Source organism: Scyliorhinus canicula, chromosome 9 (assembly GCF_902713615.1).
Source record: "Scyliorhinus canicula chromosome 9, sScyCan1.1, whole genome shotgun sequence".
Taxonomy (NCBI): Eukaryota; Metazoa; Chordata; class Chondrichthyes; order Carcharhiniformes; family Scyliorhinidae; genus Scyliorhinus; species Scyliorhinus canicula.
Window position 1 is genome coordinate 113,004,961 of NC_052154.1, and position 24,535 is coordinate 113,029,495.

General features: G+C 46.3%; 1 protein-coding gene across 5 annotated transcripts in view; it reads left to right on the top strand.

The window, feature by feature from the left end:
* LOC119971619 (PHD finger protein 21A-like) overlaps positions 1–24,535 on the top strand; it is a 502,987-nt gene that overhangs the window by 195,404 nt on the left and 283,048 nt on the right. The window lies entirely within an intron of this gene.

Genomic DNA, 24,535 nt, shown 5'->3' on the forward strand with positions numbered 1-24,535 from the left:
GAGTAATTAGAAACCGAAATCCACAATGGAGGAAAATATAAAGAATATTTACCTCAAGAGGATTTAAAAAATACATTTGGAATTTGCCGTTGAGTGGATCAGTGGCTAAGATAGACCCCCAGACTGGGCTAGCCAAATTCCTTATGTGGAACGTCTCAGATTCCAGCATCCGCAGTAATTTGCTTTTATTCCTTATGTGGAACATGATTTGGAATTGTTGCAGCAGTTGCATACAATCAGCAGATCCACAGAGATCCATACAGAAACATCTTCAGAGAAGCAGAAAAGAGCTTCAACAAATGGCGAGAGGTAGGCAGCACGGTGGCACAGTGGGTAGCACTGCTGCCTCACGATGCCAAGGTCCCAGGTTTGACCCCGGCTCTGGGTCACGGTCCGTGTGGAGTTTGCACATTTTCCCCGTGTTCGCGTGTGTTTCATCCCCACAACCCAAAGATCTGCAGGGTAGGTGGTGGACTGGCCATGCTAAATTGCCCCTTGATAGGAAAAAATGAATTGGGTACTCCAAATTTATTTAAAAAAAGACAAATGGAGAGAGGGAGAGACATCCAAAAACATCTATTGGTCTATTGTATGTAACTGGGCAATTTGAAAGTGCTGCACATGCAGAATCAAAGTAGCAAGGTACCTTCTCTCCTCCCTGTAAACTTGGTTCCATCTAAGTTACACGTGAAAGCAGCCTCCAGAAAGTCAACTTTAGAGCCATCGCAGTTGTGGAGACAATTTTGTAACCTCAGAATCATCAGTTGAGACAGTGAAACATTTTGACTTCTAAAACTACCAGGCCTGCAGAGAACTAATTCCATTTTTAGAAGTATAGTTTTGGGTGTGTATGTGTTAGTAACTTTCTGTTCTTAAGTAAAGTGCAGAGCAATATTGGGAAATAAGTTAACATTTTCAAAGGTTGTTGGTTTATTTTAAAATAGATTTTTCATTCCACAGGTAAGAAAATACACATATTATTTATGGGCATCTTTGGGGAAAAGCCGTTAAAAGCATCCGGGACAAAGGTGTCCAAAATTATAAAGAATTTTGCTGCAACAGAGTAACCAATAAGAAATTAGCATGGCTGATAACCAAAGGATACATTTTTTTTAAACAGACAATTTTATTGAGGTATTTTTGGCATTGTAAACAGTAACAATATGCATTAGTGTGCAGATACCAATTACAAAAAACATAGTGCAAATAACAGTACCACTCTCGCAGATAGATCCGCCTATTCGCCCCCCCATCTCTACACTATTCTATACACCCCCCCCCCCCCCCCCCCCCAAAAACAAAGCTGATGATTAGTTCCCCGCGAAAAAGTCGATGAAAGGTTGCCACCTCCGGGCGAACCCCGATAGTGATTCTCGTAAGGCGAACTTGATTTTTTTCCAAGACGAGAAAGCTTGCCATGTCCGACAGCCATACTTCGGTCTTTGGGGGCTTTGAGTCCCTCCAGGCCAACAGTATCCGTCGCCGGGCTATCAGGGAAGCAAAGGCCACAATGTCGGCCTCTATCCCCTCCTGTACTCCCGGGTCTTCCGACACCCCAAAAATCGCCACCTCTGGACTCATCGCCACCCTTGTTTTCAGTAACCGGGATATGATGTCCGCAAATCCCTGCCAGTATCCCCTGAGTTTTGGACACGCCCAGAACATGTGGACATGGTTCACTGGTCCTCCCCCACATCTAACAAACTTGTCCTCCAGCCCAAAGAATTTGCTCATCTGTGCCACCGTCATGTGGGCCCGGTGAACCACCTTGAACTGAATCAGACCGAGCCTGGCTCATGTTGCGGTTCCATTTACCCTCCTCAGAGCGTCTGCCCATACGCCTCCCTCCAACTCCCCACCAAGCTCCTCCTCCCACTTAAGTTTCAGTTCCTCGGTTCCTGTGTCCTCCGCTCCTTATAAATATCTGAGACTCTCCCCTCTCCTACCTCACCCCTGGAAATTACCCTGTCCTGGATCCCCCTTGGTGGAAGGCGTGGAAAGGACGGGACCTGTCTACGTACGAAATCCCGCACGTGCAAGTACCGAAAGTCATTCCCCCTTGACAGCCCAAACTTCTCCTCCAGCGCCCTCATGTTCGCGAAGCTCCCTTCCAGGAACAAGTCGCCCATCCTTCCCACCTCCGCCATGCTTGAAACCCGCCATCTTCCCCGGGACAAATCGGTGGTTGTCACATATTGGGGACTAGACCGACTCTCCCACTTCCCCCACATGCTTCCTCCATTGGCCCCAAATCCGCAAAGCCGCCACCACTACAGGGCTGGTGGAGTACCTGGCCGGCGGAAATGGCAGGGGAGCCATGACCAGGGCTGCCAAGCTGGTGCCCCTGCACGAAGCAGCCTCCACCCGCTCCCAAACCGACCCCGTACCCACCATCCATTTCCTTATCATGGCTATGTTAGTCGCCCAGTAGTAGTTGCTGAGGTTCGGCAACGCCAGCTCCCCTCGCTACGGTTCCATTCCAGCATCCCCCTCTTTACCCGCGGGGACTTCCCCGCCCAACCAAAACCCAGGATGATTTTATTGATTCTTTTAAAGAAGGACCGCGGAATGAAAATAGGGAGACACTGAAAAATAAACAGGAATCTCGGGAGGATCGTCATCTTCACTGTCTGTACTCTCCCCGCTACTGACAGCGGGAGTGCATCCCACCTCCGAAACCCGCTCCTCATTTGCTCCACCAGCCTGGACAAGTTCAACCTATGCATCGTGCCCCAGCCGCGTGCCACTTGTATCCCTAGATAACTAAAACTTTCCCCAACCAGCCTAAATGGTAGCTCTCTCAGCCTATTCTCCTGACCCCTCGCCTGCACCACAAACATCTCGCTTTTTGCCATGTTCAACTTGTAGCCTGAAAAGCGGCCAAACTCCCCGAGGATTTCCATAATCCCGTCCATCCCTGCCGCTGGATCTGACACCTACAAAAGCAGGTCGTCCGCGTAGAGCGAGACCTTGTGTTCTATCCCCCCCCTGACCATTCCCTTCCATCCCCTTGCCGCTCTGAGCAATTGCCAGCGGTTCTATGGCCAATGCAAACAGCAGTGGAGAGAGGGGGCATCCCTGTCTTGTCCCACGGTGTAGTCTAAAATACTCCGATGTCGTCCTGTTCGTTCTTACACTAGCCTCCGGGGCCTGAAATAGCAGTTTAACCCAGTCCACAGCCCTCTCCAAACACAAACCGTCCCAGCACCCCCCATAAATAGTCCCACTCCGCCTGGTCAAAAGCCTTTTCGGCATCCATTGCCACCACTACCTCCACCTCTCTGCCCTCCGGGGGCATCATAATCACATTGAGTAGCCTTCTTAGATTGGCTACTAGCTGCCTGCCCTGAACAAACCCCGTTTGGTCCTCCACAATCACGTCTGGTATGCAGTCTTCGATTCTGGACGCCAGAATCTTGGCCAGCAGTTTAGCGTCTACATTAATCAGGGAGATTGGCCTATAGGACCCACAGACCTCCGGATCCTTATCCCGTTTTAATATCAGCGAGATGGTGGGTTGCGACACCGTCGGGGGTAACACCCCATTGTCCCTCGCTTCATTAAATACCCTAACCAGCACCGGCCCCAGTATACCTGCAAACTTTTTGTAGAACTCCACTGGATACCCGTCCGGCCCCGGGGCTTTACCCGACTGCATGGCCTTCAGGCCCCCCATTACTTTTTCAGCTCTAATCGGGGCCCCCAGCCCTCTACCTTCCCCTGCCCACCTTTGGGAAGGTCAGCCCATCTAAGAAGCGCCTCATCCCCTCCGGCCCCATGGGGTGTTCTGAGGTATACAGCTTATTGTAAAAGTCCCTGAATACCCTGTTCAGTCCTGCCGGGTCTCCCACCCGGTTCCCTGCCCCGTCCACTACCGTCCCTAGCTCCCTGGCCGCCTCCCTCTTCCTAAGTTGCTGTGCAAGCATTCTGCTGGCTTTCTCCCCATACTCGTACACTGCGCCCCTGGCCTTTCTGAGTTGCTCTACGGCCTTCCCAGTGGCTAGCGCTCCCAGCTCTGCCTGCAGTCTCCGTCGTTCCCTAAGTAGCTCTGCCCTCGGGGAGTCCGCATATTCCCAATCCGTCCGTGTCATCTCCTGCACCAGTCTGTCCATCTCTGCCCTATCCGTTCTGTCCCTAAGGGCTCGACTTGAGATCAGTTCCCCTCTCACCACCGCCTTCAGCGCCTCCCAGAGCACCGCTGCTGAGACTTCCCCTGTATCGTTGACCTGCAGGTAGTCCTGCATGCATTTCCCCACTCTCTCACACACCCTCTCCTCTGCCAACAATCCCACCTTTAGCCTCCATTGTGGGCGCTGATAACTTTCTTTGCAGACCAGCAGGTCGACCCAATGTGGAGCATGGTCAGAAATAGTGATCACCGAGTATTCAGTATCCCTCACCCCCTCCAAAAAGTACCTACTCATAATAAAGAAGTCAATACGAGAATAAACCTTGTGAACATGTGAATAGAACGAGAACTCCTTCCCCGTCGGCTGGCTGACTCTCCAGGGGTCTACCCCCCCCCCCCCCCCCCATTTGTTCCATGAACCCTCTCCGTTTTCTTGCCATTGCCGGGACCCTGCCCATTCTGGAGAATGACCGGTTGAGGTCGGGATCGAGGACTGTATTAAAGTCCCCACCCATAATCAACTTGTGCGAATCCAAGTCGGGGATTTTCCCCAGCAGCCTTTGATGAAATCTACATCATCCCAGTTTGGAGCGTAAACATTCACTAGGACCACCTTCACCCCCTCAAGCTTGCCCCGGAGCATAAGAAATCTCCCACCCCCATCTGCAACTGTGCTGTCCGCCTCAAATTTAACCCGTTTGTTAATCATGATCGCAGCAACCCCCCCCCCCCCCCCCCCCCCCCCAACCTCGCTCCTGTTAACTGGCTCAAAGCAGCTAGCCTGGTGGCTCTCAACTCCGGCGCCACCAGGCCCTGTTCGAGCAATCACTCTGGGACCGAGACAGAGAGAAAACAAACAAAGAACAAAGCAACATTCCCAGAAGAAGAAAAAGCAAAGAGAACCCGAACAGCCCCCCAGCACCCAACAACTTAAACTTTAGCTATCACTTTGGCTTTAACTTTAAAACTTTCAAACAGACAAACACAAGAACACCCCCTAAATAAAAGAGCATGCCAAATGACATCGCTAACACGAAGGGCAATCTGTGAACAACTGCAGACGTCCCTTAGTACACTCTAACTTGAGTCCATGGGTCCTCAGTTCGGCACCAGTCCATGCCCCTTAATGAAGTCCATCGCTTCCTCTGGGTCGTCAAAATAATGTTCCTGTTCCCTGTATGTGACCCAAAGCCGCGCCGGGAAAAGTAGCCCAAACTTGACCTTTTTAAACAGAATCTCTTTAATTTGTCTGTAGGCTGCCCTCCTTCTGGCCACCTTCTGGCTCAGATCCTGGTAGATGCACAGGACACTGTTGTTCAATGAGCAGCTCCTCGTGCTCTTGGCCCACTGTAGAACCCGCTCCTTGTCCACGAACCTATGGAACCTGACCACCATCACCGGGGGGGGGGGGGGGGGGCGGCGGCGCCGGCGCCCTCGTGGCTGCCTCACTCGCACTCTGTGTGCCCTGTCCAGCTCCAATGGACGCGGGAAGAAACCATCCCCCACCAGCTTCTGCAGCATGTCTGCCGCATGTGCCGTGGCATCCACTCCCTCGGCCCCCTCCGGGAGCCCAATGATTCTCAGATTCTGCCCGCAAGAGCTATTTTCCAGGTCCTCCAGCTTGTCCATCAGCCTTGCTTGCTGCTCCTTCAACTTACTAATTTCCACATCCGCTACTGTTTGGAAATCCGCCTGCTCTTCCACTGTCTTCTCCAGTGCCTGGACCTTCTTATCCTGAGCATCCAGCCTCTGGTCAAGTCGCTCCACCGCTTTCTGGAGCGGTTCCAAATTATCCCGCTTCAGTGCTGCAAAGCTCTCTTTCATGACCTGCAGCATGTTGTCCAGTGCTGCCTGGACCGTCCTTTCCGTGGTCCGTTCATCGGCCATCTTTCCTCCCACTTGAGCTTCCACACCACCTTTGTTCAGCCCCTCCTTCGCCTGTTTTCGCTCCCTTCTGCTCCTTAAGTCCATACAACTCTGTATGGATTCAGATCTAGAGTGCTATTGCTTTTCACTCCAGCGGTCAAAAGTTCAAAAAAGTCAGGGAAAAAGGTCTTAAAGTCAGACCGGATGGAACGAGAGCCACCAAATGTGCGACTTACTCCCTCATAGCCGCCACCGGAAGTCCAACCAAAGGATACATTTAAGGTGATTGACAAAAGAAGTAGCAACAACATGAGGGCTTTTTCTTTTTAACGTAACTTGTTGATTTAGAATGAATTCTTGCAGTGTAGTGGAAATTGATTCAAAAGTAACATATTTTTAGAACATACAGTGCAGAAGGACGCCATTCAGCCCATCGAGTCTGCACCGACCCACTTAAGCCCTCACTTCCACCCTAACTCTGTAACCCAATAACCCCTCCTAACCTTTTTGGTCACTTAGGGCAACTTTCAAAATGTAAGGAAAATATTTGTAGACCTCACTCGCAGATAGGATGTGGAGTTAGTTGGTCATTCAGAGCCAACACTGCTGCATTATTCTATGATTATATGTTTTATGTTTTCTAAGATCAAGGAATTTGTGACTTTCCCATGTTCCCAATGGTGGGGGAAGTGGAGAACTAGGGGGTCATAGTTTCAGGATAAGGGTTAAACCTTGCAGTACTGAGGTGAGGAGAAATCTCTTCACCCAGCGAGTGGTGAATCTGTGGAATTCTCTACCACAGAGTAGTTGAGGCCAAAATTTTGTGGAATTTCAACAAGGAATTAGACAGAGCTCTTGGGGATAAAGGGATCAAGGGACATGGGGAAGGGAAGGCAGGATCATGGTATTGAATTTGATAATTAGCCATGATAATGAATGGCGGAGCAGGCTCAAAGGGCCGAATGGCCTCTTCTGCTTATGTTTTCTATGTAAAATGCAGCAATGTTCTCTTCCAGTCGGGGAACACTTCAGCAGTCAAGGGCATTCATCCTCTGATCTCCGGGTAAGTGTTCTCCAAGGTGGCTTCAGGGTGCACCACAACGCAGAATCGCCGAGCAGAAACCTATAGCCAAGTTCCACACACGTGAGTGCGGCCTCAACCGGGACGTAGGATTCATGTCGCATTACATTCATTCCCCCACCATCTGGCCTGGGCTTGAGAAATCCTACCAACTGTCCTGGTTTGAGACAATTCACACCTCTTTAACCTGGGGTTACCCCAATCTCTGGATCTGTAAAGACTGAATTACCTGCAAATGCTCGCATTTTAAGTATTGTCTGGCAACTTTGAATTTGTGTGTGTGTATATATATATATATATATATATATATGTATATATGTATATATGTATGTTTCTGGAACATATCTCTTCATTCACTTGAGGAAGGAGCAGTGCTCCGAAAGCTAGTGTTTGAAACGAACATGTTGGACTTTAACCTGGTGTTGTAAGACTTCTTACTGTGCTCACCCCAGTCCAGCGCTGGCATCTCCACATTGTTTTCTAAGTTTCTATGTCATAATAGAAGGTGCTTCCTCTGTGCGATATCTCCCCTTTCTCCCAATTTTTCCTGAAGGTTTTCATGCAAATGTTTCATAAAATAGGAGGTGTCCTGAAAAATGTAGCATCAAATTTTTGGCTGAAGCTTCTGAATTTTAAAACTTTTTAATCAAGAATCTTGTTTGCCATTCAGCCTCCTACTGTTGAAGAAAATTATGTCCTTATTGTTCCAATCCAGATGCAGGATAGAACTGAGCCAATCTTTGCATACCATTTATATTTATTTACAAAGTTACGCTTTCACTCTCGTTTTTCTCTCTTGCTCCCTTGTTCTTTCTCTTTAATCCTGTCTCTCTCACTTTATCATTTTTGCTTATGCCTAATTGTGTGCACTAGTCATCCTTGTTTGTGTCTAACCTCCATTTTCTTTTCTCATTTGTTTTTAACCTAATCTCTCTCTCTCTCTCTCTTTCTCTCTCTCTCTTTCCCCTCTCCATCCCTCCCTCACCCCCAGCACCCATCCCCATTTATTCCCCTTCCCCTTTCAATGCTTTTGACTTCCATCCCAGATCATTTGTTGACTCCCCTCTCCGCCGTGTGAACAGACTCTTACTCTCTCTCTCTGCTAGTCTTCTACATTTATGTCCCACTCTCTCACTTTAACTTTTTCATATGAAACATGTATTTTAATAATTTTATTGAATAAGTAATGAACCACATTGTAGATCAGAGACCAGGCAGTGAGTTATGACCTTCTGGCTGAAGTACACCAGTGGACATGTAACTGCTGAAAAAATGTGAGTTGGTGCCCTCACTGAATAACAGAATAAACGGCACGATCAATTTTTATATTGTGAATAGCCTGTGATTCTATCATAATCTCATTGGAGCTTGTTATGTCTTGGTAATTTTAAGTTATTGCATAAAATTACATTGAAGTGAGAAAAATACTTATCAGTGACATATGGTTATAAAACAACAAATACTAAATTAAATTAGAAGCCTGTGAGCAAACTTCACAGATTGTCACATCTCAATGCTTCAATCCATCTGCTTCAAAGATTCATCATATTTTCTCTTTTTATCCTTGGCTATCCTTAAATTTTTATTCACCAAATTTAATTGAAAGCCTTGTAACTTAAATGAAAATTGGATTTTTTAAACTAATGGCATCTGGTACATTTAGGAATCATTAAAAGAAAAATGTTGCAGCATGGAACATGGAGAAAGCACTCCCACCAGCTTGGCATTTACGTTTTGGATTATTTTGTACATGAGATCTATTCTGGTTTCATTGTGTCCAGTCTGCATTGTGGAGTAAACGTAATGCTCAACTCTAAGGTTTCCCATACTCCCACTTTCTGACTGACTCTTGTTAGCACAATTGTTCCAATTCTGCACTTTTTTGGACACCCAAATAGGAAAACTAAAGACAATACAGATAACAGGGGCTGATTTAGCACAGGGCTAAATCGCTGGCTTTGAAAGCAGACCAAGGCAGGCCAGCAGCAAGGTTCAATTCCCGTACCAGCCTCCCCGGACAGGCACCCGAATGTGGCGACTAGGGGCTTTTCACAGTAACTTCATTTGAAACCTACTTGTGACAATAAGCGATTTTCATTTCATTTCATTTCATTTCAACTGGTATTGCTTTGGGGTGGCGGGGCACTTTTACATATTTCAAGCCACAATATCGTCATGGAATAATGTCCCATATGAGATTCACAAACATGGCTCCACAGATACTCAGCAATGGTGTCTGGATGTTAGATCATAGCTGTGATTTTATTGTCAGGCTGTTGGGAAGTCCAAAGATGTGCGGGTTAGGTGGATTGGCCATGCTAAATTGCCCGCAGTGTCCTAAAAAAAAAGTAAGGTTAAAGGGGGGGGATTGTTGGGTTACGGGTATAGGGTGGATACGTGGGTTTGAGTAGGGTGATCATTGCTCGGCACGACATCGAGGGCCGAAGGGCCTGTTCTGTGCTGTACTGTTCTATGTTCTATGCTTCCTAACAGCTAGCATAGCACAGGTGCTAGTGCGAAGATGTTTCGAGGTCAGCGAGGCTTGGATCGCCTCAGTCTGAGTGTGTTGCTGGGTTCTTGCCAATCGATCAGACCAATATTGTTACCAATGAAGCTCATCACGATAGTGGCGTAGGGTGGAACCCGAGGCACATGTTGGGAAGACTGTGTGGTACTGACAAGACCCCTTCCCTGGAGGGCATTAGTGAAGCAGTTGGGTTTCATGCCAATTTTAACTTTGATTAAATACAGTGAATGTTAATTTAATGATAACGGAATGTGGAAAAGTTGTGGCTTTTTAATGTTAATTCTGCTTCAATTAGGGTAAAAACAATGGTCAGGTAAAGCTATTTAATGCTGTGTCTATTGTGTGACAACTGGAATTAATTACAATAATGTTGAGCTGTACATATTTAGGAAACATGTCAGGATCAAACATGCAAATAGAACTGGCTATCGGCTTCTTCACATCAAAGGAAGCTCTTAAGACAAAAATCCAGTTGTAGATCCAGAATAATCAAGGAGATCCTGCTGGATCAAACTATATGCAGGAGATTGTGTTACACTGCTGCAAGGAAGAAAGCAAGTTCTATATTTTTGTTGAATTTCTAAATGTTTATTCATGAATATGAGTAGAAACATTTTCATAGTAATTTACATTGGAAAAACCATTGAAGGATAAAAATATTTATCTGACATTTCTTTTACATTGGTGTGTAAACGAGGTATTACTGTATATTGCATGGTGGCACTTCTAGGTTGCTATGGTAACTAAAATGGCAGGGCCCCCTCAGATGTACATTAGTTCATAAAATGAGTCTCTATACTGAGAGATGGCCTGCAATGCTGATCGTAAGAAATTACATTATTCCTTTTCACCCTTCCACTACATGGCTTGAAAAATGTTCACAGAATTATTATGAAGGAGGCCATTCGACATTTCGGGTCTGCATCTGTTCTCCAAATGAGCATTATGACTTTGTGTAGAAACTATTTTATATATTACAAATAGATAACAAGCACTCCTATCATTATGAAGGTTATATTAATTTACATGCTGCATTGTGATCTCCAGTAATTGTTGTAGTGATGCACAAAAATGTGGTTAGTGCAAATATGTCACATGGCAATTGGTTTATATAAAAAAAGTGTAACCCACATCAAGTTAATGTGGAATGTTATTTGGCTTCCAGTATGAAGAATTGGAGTGGGAATGATGCTAAATGACCTTCTGAGGAAAGAATTGTTTGAACTCTTGCAGTTTAACACTTGATACTGGGCTGCTAATATGACAAACAATGAGTGGGTATGTTTTAATGCTGCAGTAGCCTTGAGCTTTAGTAAATTGTATACAGGAAGTCCTCATTTAAAGTTTTGGTCGCGTTCCTGAAAATTGCGACTTTAAGTGAAATTACTTTAAGCAAATTACATTTCCCATTAAAACCAGTGTTAAATAAGCTCAACCTGTCCCGACAGGTAGAACGAGTGAGGGAGGAGGTTCGGAGTTGGTATGCACTCCCACTGTCGGGGAGGGTGCAGACTGTTACGATGACGATTCTTCCGAGTTTCTTGTTCATATTTCAGTGTCTCCCCATTTTCATCCCGAGGTCGTCCTTTCAGAGGCTGAATAAAATTATCCTGGGATTTGTCTGGGCGGGGAAGTCCCTGCGGGTGAGGAAGGTGATGCTCAAAAGGAACAGAGGGTAAGGGGGGCTGGTGTTCCGAACTTCAGCAACTACTTCTGGGCAGCCAACATAGCGATTAATAAGGAACTGATGGTCGGATTGGGAGTGGATGGAGGCTGCTTCGTCCAGGGGCACCAGTTTGGCAGCCCTGGTTACGGTGCCTCTGCCGCTCCCGTGGCGCGGTACTCCACCAGCCCTATAATGGTAGCGGCTCTTCGGACCTGGGGCCAGTGGAGGAGGCATATAGGGGAAGTGAGAGCATCGGTGTGGACCCCAATCTGCGGCAGTCACCGATTTGCCCCGGGGAACATGGACGGTGGGTAGCGACTGTGGTGGAGGGCGGGGATTGCGAGGGTGGGTGATCTGTTCTTGGAAGGGAGCTTCCCGAGCATGAGGGCGTTGGAGGAGAAGTTTGGGATGGTGGGAAGGAATGACTTTAGATACTTACAGGTGCGGGATTTCGTGCACAGGCTGGTGCCGCCCTTCCCACGCCTCCTGCCAAAAGGGAGGCAGGACAGGGTAGTATCAAGGGGAGAGGTAGGTGTGGGTCGAGTCTCAGATATTTACAAAGAACTAATGGGAGCAGAGGATACACAGACTGAGGACCTGAAGCTCAAGTAGGAAGCGGAGCTCGTGGGGGGGGGGGGGGGGGGGGGGGGGAGGAAAGAGATGGAGGACAGTATTTGGGCAGAAGCTCTGAGCAGAGTAAACAGGACTGCAACATACGCCAGGCTCAGTCTGATCCAGTTTAAGGTCATGCACCGGGCCCACATGACGGTGGCTCGGATGAGTAAATTCGTCGGGCTGGAGGACAAGTGTGCCAGATGCGCCGGTGGGCTGGCTAATCACGTGCACATGTTCTCGTCGTGCCCTAAACTCGGGATACTGCCAGAGATTCGCAGACATCATGTCCCGGTTTTGAAAACTGGGGTGGTAATGAGTCCTGAGGAGGCAATCTTTGGGGTGTCGGAGGACCCCTGAGTCCAGGAGGATTAGGAGGCCAACGTCTTGGCCATTGCTTCCCTGGTAGCCCGCCGCCGAATACTGTTGGCATGGAGGGACTCGAGGCCCCCGAAGACCGAAGTATGGCTATCTGACATGGCGAGCCTTCAGAAGTTCACTATCTGGGTTCTCTCGGAGTTGGCAGCCATTCATTGACTTCTTCGCGGAGAATTAATAGTCAGCAGGGGGGAGGGTGGGGGCTTGGGTAGAATAGAGTAGGGGGTGGTTTAGGCAGGTCCTTGTGAGAATGGAGTTGTTGTTTGTAATGTGCGTTATTTGCTTTTCTTTTTGTACAGTACTATACAATGTCATTGTTTTATATGCCAAAAATACCTCAATAAATTTGTTTATTTAAAAAAAAGTGTTAAAGCTGTTGTTTGGTTCCAGAGGAACTTGCTCAGCAGAAAAATATGAAAACATTATCCCCTGTAAGTTGAAATATTTAACATTGCCCGATTCTTTTATTGGTAAATGAAATTACTTTTAAAATGAAATAAATCTAGGATGGGTAAATTCAGTGAGAGCAAAGATTGGTGAGAGGCATGGTAGAGGCCGCACGTTGGAGGGTCCAGCAGAAATAGGGTAAGTTAGGTAGTGGGAGAGACCTCTCTAAAATGGACCCTGATTGAGTTACATTACCTGACATCAGACTGTGGGAAATGAGTTCAAAACTAATCTTGTGTTGCGAAAGGAGACTACGAGCTCCCATCAACTACTGATTTTGAAGTGAAACAACATTAAATGGGGAGAGTTAAACAATGCCTTATATAAATATGACTTTGACTTTTTTATTTGCTGCTTTCCTGTTTGAGTTAATCTGAAGTTTTTGGTAACAATACAAGTTCTGACACTTCATTTTACTGTAAGTCGCCTTGTCATATACTAAGTATTTTACAAGGGAGTAAGATTAGGGTTTGTTGACCAATTTATACATGTGCTCATGCTGAAACAGAAAATGCTTCCCCATATATTTAGCACCTTGCCACACTTCCACATGTTTCCCATCCACCCCCTTAATTGAAAAATAATGTAAGTCCTTATTCTTCATAAAAAGGATGGGCACATTCACATGGTAACAGTAGCATTGTTGCAAAATTAAATTACCTCGTAGCAACACTGGTTTAAAGTGTACTCTGAATCTGGTGGGAAGACCTGATCTGACATTGGACTAGAATCTCTCTCTGCTTTGCTCGAGTTCACATCCAAGTCACAAATCAAGTTAGCATCTAAGGAAAACAGTTTTGAATTTGTACTAATATGAAGTTTATGGGGCATGAGTGCACTGTAAGGTACCTAATAGTTACCCTAGTCATACCAAGAAGAGCGCTTTGACATGACACTGTATCTTAATTAAAGTTTTTAAAAAATCAATTTAGAGTACCCAATTCATTTTTTCCAATTAAAGGGCAATTTAGTGTGGCCAATTCACCTAGCCTGCACATCTTTGGGTTGTGGGGGTGAATCCCACGCAAACACGGGGCGAATGTGCAAACTCCAGAAGGACAGTGACCCAGCGCTAGGATCAAACCTGGGACCTCTGCGCCGTGAGGCAGCAGTGCTAACCACTGTGCTACCATGCTGACTAATTAAAGGCTTTAATGAATATGATCACACTTTGGATTGGTTTATTGTCACGTGAACAGAGGTACAGTGAAAAAGTATTTTTCTGCGTGCAGCTTAAGTAGATCATTTAGTACATGAAAAGAAAATATTTAATAGAGCAACACAAAATACACAATGTAATCAGCATATTTTGAAGTTGTTAATCATTGATGGTTGTTTTGAGATTTTGTGCTGAGCTTTCATGCGTTTCATCAGCAGAATTTACACATCCAGAAAGTTTTGCTACAATTCTTTAAAAAAAATTATACTTTTTGAGTACTTCTCATTCATTGGAAACTGGATACTTACCGGATATGTTGCTGTCGGTATCAATTAAACTTGGCACGAACTGCTGATACTTAATAGAAACTATTTGGATATTTTGGTCACCTTGAAGTTCACATAAAGATGTTAATTGACGGTCTGAGGGAAATGCTGGATAGTATCATGTGTATGAAGTTGGGGAAGGCCCCAGGGCCAGATGGGTACCTGAACAAATTTTATAAGGAATTTGCGATGGACCTGGCCCCACATCTGTTGGGGGTGTTTAATGAAGCGCTGGAGAAGGGGGAGCTGCCGGAGACGATGATGCAGGCAGTAATCACGCTAATCCCGAAAAAGGGGAAGGAGCTGGTGAAATGTGGTTAGAATAGGCCCATATCACTTGGAACACGGATGTGAAAGTATTGACGAAGTTGTTGGCAGGGAGTATGGAAGATTGTGTCCCGGGGTGGTTGCGGAAGATCAAGCAGGCTTGAAGGGCTGGCAGCTCGCGATAATATAAGACAGCTGTTGAATGTAGTAATGAATCCGTCGGGGGCTCTTATACTGGAGCTGGTGGTGTCCATGGACATGGAGAAGGTATTTGATTGGGTGGAGTGGTAGTACTAGTTCGAGATTTTGGAAACGTTTGGGTTTGGACCGAGATTTGTGGCATGGGTGGGTTGCTGTATGTGGCACCAAAAGCAAGTGTGAGGATAAATAATATGAGTTCACTGAGCTTTGACTTACACAGGGTTACCAGGTAGGAGTGCCCACTGTTGCTGTTAATATTTGCGCTGGTCATAGAGCTGTTGCCGATGCTCTCGTGTTTGGCGGAGTGGCAGGGGATTATGAGGAGACAGAAGGAGCATCGGGTGTCGTCTACGCCGATGACCTGTTGCTGTATGTTTTGGATTCATTGGAGAGTATGGGAAGGATTATGGGCCTGCAGGGTAGGTTTTGAGGGTTCTCCATAAACTGAATGTAGGGAAAAGTGACGTTTTTCCGGTGAATGAGCTGGGACAGCGGGCAAATTTACGGGTGTGCCGTTTAGGGCAGTGAGGGATAGGTTTAGGTATTTGGGGATTCAGGTAATGAGGGAATGGACCGGGCTCCATTAGTGGAACTTAATGAAGTTGGTGGAGGAAGCCAGGGAAGATTTTAAGAGGTGGGATACACTCCACTTAACATTTGCAGGGAGGGTCCAAGTGGTGGAAATGAATATTCAGACTCTCCCGATCTATACCAAAGGCCTTCTTTTTGGAAAGTGGACACTATCATCTTGGACTTTGTATGGGCGGGGAAGGTGCCGAGGGTGGAGAGGACCCTGCTACAGAGGCAGCAGGGGGAGTTGGTGTTGCCGAACCTGCTTCATTATTATTGGGTGGCGAATGTGGATAAGGTGCGGCGGTGGTGGGAAGGAGAAGAGGTAGTGGGTTAGGATGGAGGAGGAGTCATGTAAGGGGTCTAGTTTGAGGGCTGTGGTGATGACTGCATTGCCAATGGCTCTGAATAGGCATTCAGGGAGCCCAGTCCATGGTGAAGATATGGAATCAGTTGAGGTATTTTAGGGTGGATGGGATGTCAGTGTTAACGCCGCTGTGGGAGAATCATGGGTTTGAGACTGGGGGATGGATAGTGGATACAGAAGGTGGAGGGAAGTGGGGCTGGCCAAGGTGAGGGATCGGTATTTGGAGGAAGGGTTCGCCAGTCTGGAGGAGCTAAGGGAGAGCTGCTGAGGGGAGTGAATTCTGGTATCTGCAAGTTAGGGACTTTGCGCGAAAGGTCTGGAGGGGGATCCCTAGGTTCCCGGATACACCCTGCTGGTGCGACTGCTGCTTCTGGGTGTGGAAGGGGAGGGACGAATTGGGGAAATATACAAGTGACTGAGGGGCAGGGAGGCGAGCAGGTGGTGAAGATCAAGGAGAAATGGGAAGTGGAGTTAGGAGGGGAGATCAATTGGGGAATATAGAGTAGAGTAAACTGGACCACCTCCTGTGCAAGGATGAGCCTGATACAGTTCAAGGTGGTACACAGGGTGCATGTGACTTGGGAGAGAATGAGTGGGTTCTTTCAGGGGTTGGCAGAGGAATATGATAGGTATGGGTGGGGGCCAGTGAATCATGTGTACATGTTTTGGGGTTGCGAAAAATTGGGAAGATGCTGGGCGGGAGTGTTCACGATCTTAGCCTGGATAGTGGAGGAGGTGGTGGACCCGGATCCTTTGGTGGCGATATTTGGGGTTTCAGAAATGCCGGTGCTCATAGAGAGGAGGAAGGCCGATGTTGTGGCCTTCGCCTGTCAGATTGCACGGCCGCAAATTTTGCTGGAGTGCGGTCGGCATTGCCCCTGGGGGTAGTGGCTTGGTTGGGTGACCTGTACGACTTCCTGTGGTTGGAGAAGATAAAATATGAGTTAAGAGGCTCTGCAGATGAGTTTGAGAAAAGTAGTGGATGTTTGTGACTGTGTTTGAGGAACTGTTTGTCACAGGGGCAGGTGCGGGAGTGAAAAAGGGGAAAACAATTTGTACAGACCGTATAGTTGATTGCTGGGAAGTATGTTTCCTGGGGTGTTTGTGTTGTAACCTGTTTTGATACATGTTGGTAATAAAATACATTTTTTAAAAAATGTTAATTAGTTTCACATCTCCCTCATATCTCCAATTTCTTTTCTGCTCACCTGAAGGTTCTTACTTGCTGCTAGAGTTTCATTCCATGAGCAATTCACCAAAGTGACTATTCTTCATGCTTAATTACACATAGGCTATTTGACATTGGAAGGTTATCACAACTAAGTTTAAAATTGTCTTCACCTGTTGTATAAGAGAGATTTTGGTGGTTCTCCCATGATGATAACGGAGTCAGAGGTTATGCTGCTTTGTGCACAACATGATGGATACCATTGATTTATGTGCAGTAATTGAAGTTAAGTTATTAAGGTGAGGCAATAGATGCTCTAGATCGTAAGTAGGTAGGAAACATAATATTGAAGGACAAGATTCCTTGTGCTCTCAATGGCATGGAGCTGGTGGAGAGCATTTTCAGTAAACTTGGAACAACATTTCCTTCTTATATTATTTTTATAACGTACAGTGCAGAAGGAGGCCATTCGGCCCATCGAGTCTGCACCGACCCACTTTGGCCCTCACTTCCACCCTATCCCCGTAACCCAATAACCCCTCCTAACATTTTTGGTCACTAAGGGCAACTTATCGTGGCCAATCCACCTAATTATAATTTGCCATGACTTAAGAAAACATGTTTTTTTTAATTTAGAGTATCCAGTTCTTTGTTTTACACTGAGGGACTAGAGGACCAGTTCCACCCAGTACAATTTAGCACCCCGGACTTGTTCAATTTCTCTGGGGAGGGGGGTCAGTGATAACCCCCTGCTTCTTAGGTTCTTAGCGAGTTACAGTTTTGAAGACCCTCTGTCCCAACTGCTGTCTTCATGCACCTCTGCCACCAGTTTCTGACTAGTTTCCGGAGTTATTTTCGAGGTCTTCCAGTGACCAGGCGACAGGGGCAGAACAGGCATCTGCACCACCGCCTCCCACTGGCCCGGGACCCCGGGAGGACCCTGAGGCAATCCCGCCTGTCAATGATCCAGGTGGCGGGATCAAGGCAGCCCCTGGGTTGGTTGGTAGGCCCGTGTCGCCCGCCGCACTCATTGTGGTGGAGGATTCGGGCCCGGAGGGCAACTGTCTGAAGGCTGTCAGCCACCCAGTGTCGGGAGCGCAGGGTGCACATGAGGTGCTCTGCAGTGGGGTGCAGGGCTCACTCGTGCCTGACACTGTGTCGCTGCTCACCCCCTCTGGGGGACTCCCGGAATCTGGCATGTCATAATTGAAGGTTCTTTTGTTTTTCTGCCTCCGTAGATAGTTCAGGCAGTGTCCTATTGGGCCCCCCTCCACCGACATCCCGACTCCCTTCCTTGCCACCACCCTCCTTTCCCTTCTCTCCCCACCACTCCCTTCCTTTCCCGTCTGTTGGTACAGAGACGAGGATATCTGGTCTCTCCAGCGCAAAGTTTTGTGCTTGTACCATTTGTTTTTTGTAGAAATGTGTTGTGAACTGCTTTAATAACCAGCGTATCCACCCTCCCCTACCCCGTACATTGGTACTGAGGGGAGGGTACCCTGTATCTCCAACACAAAATTAGTGTTTGTACCGTTTGGCCTTGTATATATTTTTTACTGTTTTAATAAAAAGATATGGCCAGTCCACCTATCCTGCACATCTTTTGGGTTGTGGGGGTGAGACCCATGCAGACATGGGGAGAATGTGCAAACTCCACACGGACAGTGACGAGGGATCCTTGGCGGCGTGAAGCAGCAGTGCTAACCACTGCTTCACTAACATGAATACAAGAGGAATGAATAATTATTATAATAGAATTGAACTCGATATTAACAGGACTGCCCAAAACTTGTCTCTATGGGCCATTCATGGAAGGCAGCAGGCTGCACTCAAGAATGTAATTGATTTATACATATCTCAAACTAATGTGTTTGGATTTATGTACTGATGAGAGAGCAGCAGAGAATAGACCCTTTCAAAGCTATAAGCTTGAGAAATTCAATTCAAGGAAACTTTGAGAAAGAACATAGCTGCAAACATAGCCTAAATCGGCCAGGTGTTCACATAGCCGACAGCTGGGGCACTCTAGCCCAGATTTCTGCTCCCAGGCCAGGTGCATCGAAGGGGGGAATTCCCAGATCAGCGAACCAACCTTTAAAATGGCTGCCCAGGTGTCGGAATTTTGGTCCGAGGGTATGTGGGCTGAATTAGAAGTCGAGGCGAGCGACATGGGAAGAACTGAAGAGGATGATGGGTGCTGAGGCTGGCTGGGCAGAAAGCCTGCTTCAAGACTCCGGCACCATGTCCAAAGTTTTAAAATAAAGATTAAGCGTGAAACATCTCTCCAATGCTCACCTCCACCTCCCACATTCCCATCGATGCCAACCCTATGCCCTCCCATTCACCCTTATAACAATAAGCATTGAAATCCATCACCCCATACCAGAGTTTGTAACAACTTGAAGCTGTCAATCAAACTGAAATTGCAGGCACTTTAATTGATAGTGGTTTGTCGTGAAATCAGTCATGCTGCACTAATCCAGTAATGGAAACTTCAGGGTTATGTAAAACAAGTATGTATTTTCAGGTCTGGAATCTTGACATTTTTAATAGAGAAGTTTTGTCTCTTTTGTCTTCCTGGGCACAGCGTCTCTGGTGGCCAACAGTATTCTTTAGAAATGTAAAGAAGCACAGTGCAGTTCCAGAGGGCAAAGGGGTGGGAGCATTGGTGCCTTTTGTTTCCGTTAACTGGTTGTCTAAAGGCTAGAAATTCCTCTGGTACGAATCATGGCTGGTCAGGTATCTCAGAATAAAACCTTTGTCCATTTAAAAAAAATGGGTTAATGTAGCGATGTACAATATATTTTTTTCTTTCATGTATTCTGATCATGAAAACTGTAAGTGTACATCATTTTAGATGCTTTTATGTTTCAGATCTGCTCTTGGAGTTTGTTGAATTAATTTGCCAAAGTCTTGCAACAAACTCTCCAAATTTATCTCCGCCCACAAGCCAACAGCTTGTGAAGCTACAGAAGACTGATTTAAGAGCACGAATTTTGGAAGTTAGCTCAATGATGGTGGGTTTCTGTAATAAAAGAACAATATAGTTCATAGAATTTACAGTGCAGAAGGAGGCCCATCGAATCTGCACCGGCTCTTAGAAAGAGCACCCTACCCAAGATCAACACCTCCACCCTATCCCCATAACCCAGTCACCCCACCCAACACTAAGGGCAATTTTGGACACTAAGGGCAATTTATCATGGCCAATTCACCTAACCTGAACATCTTTGGACTGTGGGAGGAAACCGGAGCACCCGGAGGAAACCCACGCACACACACGGAGGATGTGCAGACTCCGCACAGACAGTGACCCATGCCGGAATCAAACCTGGGACCCTGGAGCTGTGAAGCAATTGTGCTATCCACAATGCTACCGTGCTGCCCTAAATATAGAAGTAGCTTCAGCATTTGTTTATGTAGCTTTATGGCATACAACCATGTGGCCCATGAAAATATAAATGTGGACACTTAATTGTAGGGTTCATGTGCAGTAAAGCAATTTGAGTTTGCTAGTTTGATAATTCTTAAATCAAATATGTTTTAGTAATTTAATTGTTCTATTAAAAAAATGTTGCAGATTCTTTTTTGAAACCCAACTTAAATAAGACTATCCAACCTGTCAAACCTGCATGTTTCAATCATGCGCAAGGGATAATCAGTTAATAGATTTTCAATAAGTTTATTCTGATGTAATAGTACTTGAGATTTGCAAGTATACATAATTTTTATGGTGCTGAAGTCAGAGTTTCCTCTCGCTTGTAAATAGAAAACTTAGAAAATCTTTGCTCAATAGCTTGAGCTCCTGCCATTCCTGACATTGGTATATTTTACAAAAGAATGTGCAATGGCATTGCCACTGTTAAATGTGCCTTTTACAGTCACTGCAAAAGTGAACTTAAAATTGTGTTGGAATGTTACTGGTGCAGGTGATGATTTGAATTTTGGAAAAAGGAATAGTTTGGTTTTCGTACCATGACAATAGTTATATACTTGGTGGGAGAAATGTGAAAAGAGGGAGCAGATGGTTGATACCAACCAGACGTTTGTCGCAACAGCCACCTTTTTAATCATTACATTTTTTATTATAATCTTAAAGTAATCCCAGCACATAATTAAAAAAGGTCAACTGTTGTGAAGAACCACCCAATTCATAAAGATGCTATGCTGCTATATTCATAGAATTTACAGTGCAGAAGGACGCCATTCGGCCCATCGAGTCTGCACCGGCTCTTGGAAAGAGCACCCTACCCAAGGTCCACACCTCCACCCTATCCCCATAACCCAGCATCCCCACCCAACACCAAGGGAAATTTTGGAAACTAAGGGCAATTTAGCATGGCCAATCCACCTAACCTGCACATCTTTGGACCGTGGGAGGAAACCGGAGCACCCGGAGGAAACCCATGCACACGCGGGGAGAATGTGCGGACTCAGCACAGACAGTGACCCAAGCCGGGAATCTAACCTGGGACCCTGGAGCTGTGAAGCAATTGTGTAACCACAATGCTACCATGCTGCCCAAATAGTATTACTGTAGTATTACTGGTATGTGACTTGCATAAGCCATTGAAGGTTAGGACGTTTTGTGTATGTGGTTAATAAAGCATATAGTATCCTAGGCTACATTATAATAGGGACATAGAGTATAAAAACTGAGAAGTTATGTTGAATGTGTGTAAGTTACTAGTTTGGCCTCGGCTAGAGTATTGCGTGCTGGGCGCTATCCCTTCAGAAGAATGTGAAGGCATTGGAGACAGTGCAGAAAAAAGTCACAAGAACAGCTGTAGTTATTAGGAAAGATTGGGAGGATTAGGACTGTTTGCCTTGGAGAAGAGATTTGATAGAAGTATTCATAATCATGAGAGGTCTGGACATAAGTAGATGGGGGGGAAACTGTTCCACATGTGAAAGAATTGGGAACAAGGGCACGGATTTAAAGTAATTAATAAAGGAAGCAAAAAAGCGTGTTGACTTCTATATTTTGATGTGAACCACAAGCTGTTTCTTATGTTGGCCGAATGACCACACAACTAGTGTATTAGTTCAAAGACAGTTTATTGATAACACAAGACGTATTACTATATGCAATAATACACGCGCCTACGCATTAAACTAGACCTAATAACTAAGATTACCTTTATTTAACTTCGGCGTGACCGGCTCTGTGCGGGAGATGAGGCCTTTATCTGTGTCCACGTGGGTCGGTTGGAAGTTTTCAGGTTCGTCTCGGCTGGGCTCGTCCTTCAGGTAGCGATCGCGGGTCCTTGAACTTGGATAGTTGATATGCTACAGTTGGTCGCACACAGGCCGGTCCAAAAGAGGCCGATCCTTGGTTTGCAGTTCTTCTTATTCCCCTGGGCGTTCGTGCTTTTTGGGGAGGCCCTAACTCCATATCCAATAGATCGATAGGGTTTCGATCACCCTCCTTGATCCTGACCAATTAGGGGGCGGATACTTCGGTGGCTGGGCGGGTCCTACCTACCATTGTCATCGGCACGTAGGCCTTTCCAAAGGAGGGGAAATGGCGCTGGTTAGTCTGCTACTGTTGTAACTCCTTGATTCAAACTCTATTGTCCTGGGGAAATTGGTGATTGACTCTTAATAGATACAAGTTTCAGTCAGGTCTGGCTTCTTTGCATAGTACACAGAGGCTGTGTACCTGTCTGTCCAAGCTGACCACAATTTCCATGGTCCTTTGCAGGTGGCCATTTTAGATGGCTGCAAGCGATATGCAATAAACTTTTACATGCAGTGTGGTTAAGGTTAGGAATGCACTGCCTGAGTGCCGGGTGGCAGTAGCACAATGGTTAGCACTGTTGCTTCGCAGTGCCAGGGTCCCAGGTTTGATTCCTGACGTTGGAGTCTGCATGTTCTCCCCGTGTCTGCGTGGGTTTCCTCCGGGTGCTCCGGTTTGCTCCCACAAGTCCCAAAAGACGTACTTTTAGGTAGTTTGGACATTCTGATTTCTCCCTCTGTATACCCGAACAGGTTACTGTTATTATTATTATTATTAGAATGTGGTAGAAGCAGATTTAATTGAAGCATTTAAAAGGGATTTAGGCTGCTGACTGAAAAGGAAGAATGTGCAGCATTACAGAGAGAAGATAGGCTCATTCGTGGAGCCGGTGCAGACACGATGGACTGAGTGGTCTCCTTCTGTGGTTCAACAATCTGTGACCTTATTTGTCCTGTTGTTGCTGTGATAATAGAACCAAAAGCACTACAGTAGCACAATGGTTAGCACTGTTGCTTCACAGCGCCAGGGTCCCAGGTTCGATTCCCCCTCGGGTTACTGTCTGTGTGGAGTCTGTATGTTCTCCTGGTGTCTGCGTGGGTTTCCTCCGGGTGCTCCGGTTTCCTCCCATGAGTCCTGAAAGATGTGCTTGTTAGGTGAATTGGACATTCTGCATTCTCCCTCAATGTACCCGACCGAACAGGCGCTGTAGTGTTGTGACTAGGGGATTTTCACAGTAACTTCATTGCCTTGTTAATGTAAGAATATTTGTGACAATAATAAAGATTATTATTATTTAACCTGTTTTCTGGCGTGGCGCACTCCCGCCGGCAGCGGGATCCTTCATCCCGGAAGCCAATTCCACGCCGTCGGCAAATCCGCAGGCGTGAGTGCACTGCCAGTGAAGCAGAGGATCCCAGCAACGGAGAATCCTGCCCAAAATATATTTTAAAATACAGAAATATGCTCACTTCTGGCTCACCACCTTTTCAGCTTGCCAAATCTGACCGTTGCTGCTCCCGCTCGCTGGCTCTCCACCTTGCCACCCCTCCAGCTCGCCGAACCTGCAGCCAGGGGCTGGTTTAGCACAGGGCTAAATAGCTGGCTTTGAAAGCAGACCATGGCAGGCCAGCGGCACGGTTGAATTCCCGTACCAGCCTCCCCGAACAGGGGCAATCCAGATGCACCTCATCCACCGAGTCCTCGTTGTCCCCCGCACTTTTAATGTCCTCAAAGAATTTACGTAAATTAGTTAAACATGATCTACCTTTCATGAACCCATGCTGCGTCTGCCCAATGGGACAATTTCTATCCAGGTGTCTCACTATTTCTTCCTTGATGATAGATTCAAGTATTTTCCCCAGTACAGAAGTTAAGCTAACTGGCTTATGGTTACCTGCCTTTTGTTTACCTCTTTTTTTAAAAAACAGTAGCGTCATATTTGCTGTTTTCCAATCTGCCAGAACCGCCCGAGAGTCCAGCGAATTTTGGTAAATTATCACAAGTGCATTTGCTATTTTCCCCGCCATCTCTTATAATACCCTGGGATGCATTCCATCAGGGCCAGGAGACTTGTCTACCTTTAGCCCCATTAGCTTGCCCAACATTGCCTCCCTTAGTGATAATTTTTTGTAGATCTTCACCTGCCATAGCCTTCTTGCTATCAATTATTGGCATGTTATTTGTGTCTTCCACTGTGAAGACCAACACATGATACCTGTTCAATGCTTCTGCCATTTCCTCATTTCCCATTCGAGAGGATCTCTAACTATGAGATCATTAATTATTCCTGTCTCAGGGCAGCATGGTGGCCTAGTGGTTAGCACAGCTGCCTCACGGCACTGAGGTCCCAGGTTCGATCCTGGCTCTGGGTCACTGTCCGTGTGGAATTTGCACATTCTCCCCGTGTCTGGGTGAGTTTCGCCCCCACAACCCAAAAACGTGCAGAGTAGGTGGATTGGCCGCACTAAATTGCCCCTTAATTGGAAAAAAATAATTAGGTAATCTAAATTTATATAAAAAAAATTATTCCTG